We start from the raw sequence: 5,170 nt of genomic DNA on the forward strand, positions 1-5,170 counted from the left end.
AGTTAGCAACCCCAAAATATGAAAAATTTTTCTGTGTAGATACAATCGGAATCAAAATAACAAAAGAAATGAAATTAGATGACGTAATCAAAATATTGCAATAAAAAAAACTTCTTATATCACTTACACAAAAGTAATTTTTTGTATCACAAAAAATACAATGAGACCATCATGTGCGTGAAAAGCAAGGGTCATGAAAGGGAGATAACTAGCTTCATTTATACACAATCGGATTATATTTGTTTGATACACTGTTGTCAATATTAATGTGAATAATGAAAAACGCCTATAATGGACAAAACAAAAGAATTATAAATGAATAAAAAACAAATGGAAATAACAATTTGAGTTGAATAACTATATTTAACTAGATAAAGTTAACAAAATAGAATAAGAGAAAATATTCTAATAATAATAAATTCTATTAAAATAATAGAAAAGAATTAAAAAAAACTACGTACTTAGATTGGCACTATAGAGATAATCAACATAGATAGACATAAAAGATGTAGGCGAAAGAAGAAATTAAGGAAGAAGTAGAAAAAAATATATCGGGTTTGGTGGATTGAATAAACCCGATATATTTTTTTTCTATTCATCTTAGATCAATTTATATCAATAAAATAAAAATCGATTTTTTCATTAGCGAAGACGCAATTTTAAGGTAATAAGTGTATAGTATGAATAGAACAAGAGAGAGGGGGAAATACTAAAGAAAAGGTTAGTCAAAGCTATATACAAGTTAAGTTATCACACCCTCGTTTTTTTATTTCATTAATAAAAATGGAATTTCGGTTATTGATTAAGGTGAAGTTCCGTAAAAACACCTGCCTTCTTTAAAATATCATGAACAGTTCCTGTAGGTTGAGCACCCTTTTCAAGGAAATATAGAATAGCAGGAACATTTAAATAGGTTTGATTCTTTATCGGATCATAAAAACCCACTTTACGAAGATCTCTTCCTTCTCTTCGGCATCGAACATCAATTGCAATGATTCGATAAACGGCTCATTGGGATAGATGTAAATTTTAAGTACCCCCCCCAGAACCGTATAAGAAGTTTTCTCCTCGTACGGCTCGAGGAAATTCAAAGTTATGTATAGAATTCTAATTAATGTCAAATAGATCTATAGATTATTAAATCAATTAGACTATGATTTAAAAATTTTTTTCTTATTCTTTTGTTTTTCTTTTGAAAAAAAAAACTCATTCTTATCCCCATAACTCAAGTTGGATAACTCTCACGCAAAGGAAAAAAACCCTTAAGCTTAAGCATTTCATTTATTGAGCGGTCTCTAACCTCTTTATTTTTGCCTGTCTCCGTTAGAATCTATTTCGATTCTTCATTCTGATCTAGTTTAGTTATTGAGACAATTGAAAAAGATTTTTACTTGTTCCGGGATCCTTTATCCTTTCCTTGAATCATTGGGTTTAGACATTACTTCGGTGATCTTTAATCGTTTCAAAATGGTAGCAACATACCATTTTTTTTGATTTCCTTTTTATCAAAGAATCATATAAATAATGGATTCTCGTGTGATACACTTTTAATCCAATTTGATGTTTGAATTTGAAACTTGTTCGAATTGGATCCTTTCGATTTGTATACCGAACCTATACTTACGAAGTAGTTTTAACTTATTGATTGACACTAACCCTAGATCTCTGCCCTTGATAAATGAATCAATACTTTCTACTCGAGCTCCATCATGTACTATTTACATCAAAAACCCTAAAAAAAAAAAAGAGCTCGAGTGCAACCGAACAAACTATGTCGAGTCAAGAGCATCTTCATTCCTATATAATATAAAATGGTGGGTGTAAGAATCCACAGTGGATCATGTCCTTCAAGTCGCACGTTGCTTTCTACCACATCGTTTTAAACGAAGTTTTACCATAACCTCTAATTTCTTGGAACTGGTATGTAATTGATTCATTTATGGAATCATGTATAGTCATTGGGTTAGTTGGTCCATAGTAATCTATACTCTTATGACATGGGTAGTTTTTGAAAAAGTCTTAGCAATACTTCAATTTATTGAAACCCATATTTTATTGTATATATTGTATCAATAACATTTTTTTGTATGAGTGCAATATTTATTTCTCTATATATAGATATTTTCTAGATAGAGAGAGATTTTTTGAAATTTCTATAAAATCAATTAAGAAATAATTAATTACGAATAATTAAGAATCTCCATTTTTCAATTTCTTCATAGAATGGATTCACGAGTTTAACACTTCTTCGAGTACCAAGGACTCATAAGAAATAATTAAAAAGATTTACTTGATTGAAAATTTACTACCTAAATATTATATTATAATATTATTTGAATAAATTTTTGTAAAGGATTTATTACATTTGATTATGATAAATAAATGTATATTCGGGATTAACCCATCAATTAGATAGATCTAAAATAAAAAAAAAAAAAAGAAATAAAACGATAAAAATAGATAATAACAATACATACATATCAGCATTTTCTGCCTAGTTTATTTAACTTAAGAGACTCAATAATCTTTCCTTAAAATAAAGTGAAAAAGATGTATGAATTGTTACTTGGATTTACAATTATTCATTACAGACAAACATACGAAAAAATGAGGTGAAAAGAAATACATAATATGTTACATATGTAACTTGATTCTTTGTTAATCAGATTCGGGCAGATATTCAAATTGATATCTTCCGTTATGGATTAACTCCTATCTACCCCCAATTAGATCGAGTAGATGCATCATAAATAAAAAAAGGATCCTACGGGGGACTGGACTAGTTTCGGAGGTGCTAGACTATCTTGTATAAGGCGAAAGTCAAACAGATCTAGAGTAAACGATTGTTCCTACCTATTTTTTTTTATTTGACTCTAAAATTTAGTACCCTAAACCCTAAATAGGTCTTAAGTTTCTTAAGACCATTAATTCAATTCCATTAGTGCCAAAAACACAAGACCTTCGTGTTTATAATTCAGAAATCCACAGAAAAAAAATACTCGGGTTTCACAAACCATTTAAGAGATAGAGAATAATAGAGGCTTTCGCATTTCTGAAATGCATCATTATAAGAAAATAATAAAGAACAATCACATTCGATCTATATTTAGACTCTTAAGCATAAGGTTGTTTAAAACGGCAATCTATAGTCTGATATCGAATATTTTTCCATATATCTTATAATATACTATTATTATATATAATAATAATACGCATACTCTGGGACGGAAGGATTCGAACCTCCGAATAGCGGGACCAAAACCCGTTGCCTTACCACTTGGCCACGCCCCATTTATATTCAACACTAATAAACACTAATATTGGTAGTGCTTAGTCGTCAATTCCAGTACAAATATTTATAGAATAAATTAGATTGTTGCTCAGATTTTGATACGTTTATAGATCCAATTAAACTCAATTTATTGATCATTACATATAATTCCATTAAGATATTGTATGAAAGTAGGATTTCTTCTATTCTCGTTTTATTTGAGAATTGAAGGATTTTTGATTGGCTGAGTTCAAATCAAAGAAAGGTTTTTTGACCTACTTTATGTTATTAATTTTTCCCTTATCCCTTATATCATAGCAATAATAGGGGATTAATAACTCAATCAAATCAAAAGAAATACAATTATCTTCAAGAACAAAGAAAAAAAAATTGTTATGCTTAATATCTTAAGTTTCATCGGTATCTGTCTTAATTCTTTCCTTTATTCAAGTAGTTTTTTCGTCGCCAAATTGCCCGAGGCCTACGCTTTTTTGAATCCAATAGTAGATGTTATGCCAGTAATACCTCTATTCTTTTTTCTATTAGCTTTTGTTTGGCAAGCTGCTGTAAGCTTTCGATAATATTTTTAATACTGTCCGAGACAAATTCATGATTTACTAGAAAAAAAAAAAAAAAGATTCTAACTAGTTATAAGATCAGATAAGTTGTACATACAGTCTGAAGCTTTAAGTTGAATCCAATATTGAAATTATTCTATAGCTATGATAAATCTGGATCACTCTCATTTTCTTATTCTTACTTTTTTCCTTTGAACGACCCTCTTCGAGTCCCCCACAATATAGAATTGTGGGTATGAAATCCAATTTTGAGTAATCAAGGACTCAACTCTTAAAATTTTTTCCTATTTATAGAAATAACTTCACTGCATTTCTTGGTGTCAAACCAGATTAAAATAGAGAATCTATTCTCTTAAAAAAAAAAATGATCTTGGAGATTGTGTAATGCTTACTCTCAAACTATTTGTTTATACAGTAGTAATATTCTTTGTTTCTCTCTTCATTTTCGGATTCCTATCTAATGACCCGGGACGTAATCCGGGGCGTGAAGAATAACAAAATCAGATTTTTTTTCCTTGCTTGATTTTGAAATGTTCTTAACATTTTATCTATTCCACATCTTTCCTCAACTATAAAAAAATACCAAGTAATTGACAGAAACGGAAAGAGAGGGATTCGAACCCTCGGTACAAAAAAATCGTACAACGGATTAGCAATCCGACGCTTTAGTCCACTCAGCCATCTCTCCCCAAATTGAAAAAGGATAATTACTATGATACATTGTATAAAAAATAGAAAATAAAGGCTTGAAAAAAGCCCTTCTTTATCTCTCTTTATTATCTTTATCTACCCCTTTATAGATATATAATTTCATTATATTGATATAGATAATTATCTAGATATATCGATGGATATCTATCAAATCGATAAAAACTTTTTTTTATTAGGAATTCCATTTAGATAAATTAGATTTCATTAGATAAGGGCTCAAAAGAAGAGATATCTTCAATCCTAATATATAAATAATACCAATATATTAAAGATTCATAAAAATATTTATAAATAAAAAGAAAGTACCTTTTTTAGTTTATTTCATCCGAAAAGCCCTTTTCTTTTTATTTTTAGTTCCACGGCCTGGCCTGGTCAGTACCTAGCCGGGCTTTTTTTGTTCCAATAAATCGTAGATCAAATTATTTATTTGATTTGAAAATGTTTTTGAAAAAAAAAAAAAATAGAAACAACAAGAATCCTAAGAAGATTTATTATTTCAATTCCTATGATACAGAAAAAGATGATATAGAATCAAGGTTCGATTTCTTATTATTATTTTTTAGTACTTTACTAGAATAAAAAACTTGTTAATTAGTTAATTAAAACGAGT

At 29.0% G+C, this 5,170-nt stretch overlaps 1 non-coding gene across 1 annotated transcript; it reads right to left on the reverse strand.

Moving 5' to 3' along the window:
• Positions 1 to 4,449: 4,449 nt before the first annotated feature.
• Positions 4,450 to 4,537, reverse strand: TRNAS-GCU (transfer RNA serine (anticodon GCU)). Its single transcript has one exon. It is a non-coding gene; the product is annotated as a tRNA-Ser (tRNA).
• Between the last annotated feature and the right edge of the window lie 633 nt (positions 4,538 to 5,170).

This window comes from Cucumis melo, unplaced genomic scaffold (assembly GCF_025177605.1).
Source record: "Cucumis melo cultivar AY unplaced genomic scaffold, USDA_Cmelo_AY_1.0 utg000470l, whole genome shotgun sequence".
In the NCBI taxonomy this organism is placed as follows: domain Eukaryota; kingdom Viridiplantae; phylum Streptophyta; class Magnoliopsida; order Cucurbitales; family Cucurbitaceae; genus Cucumis; species Cucumis melo.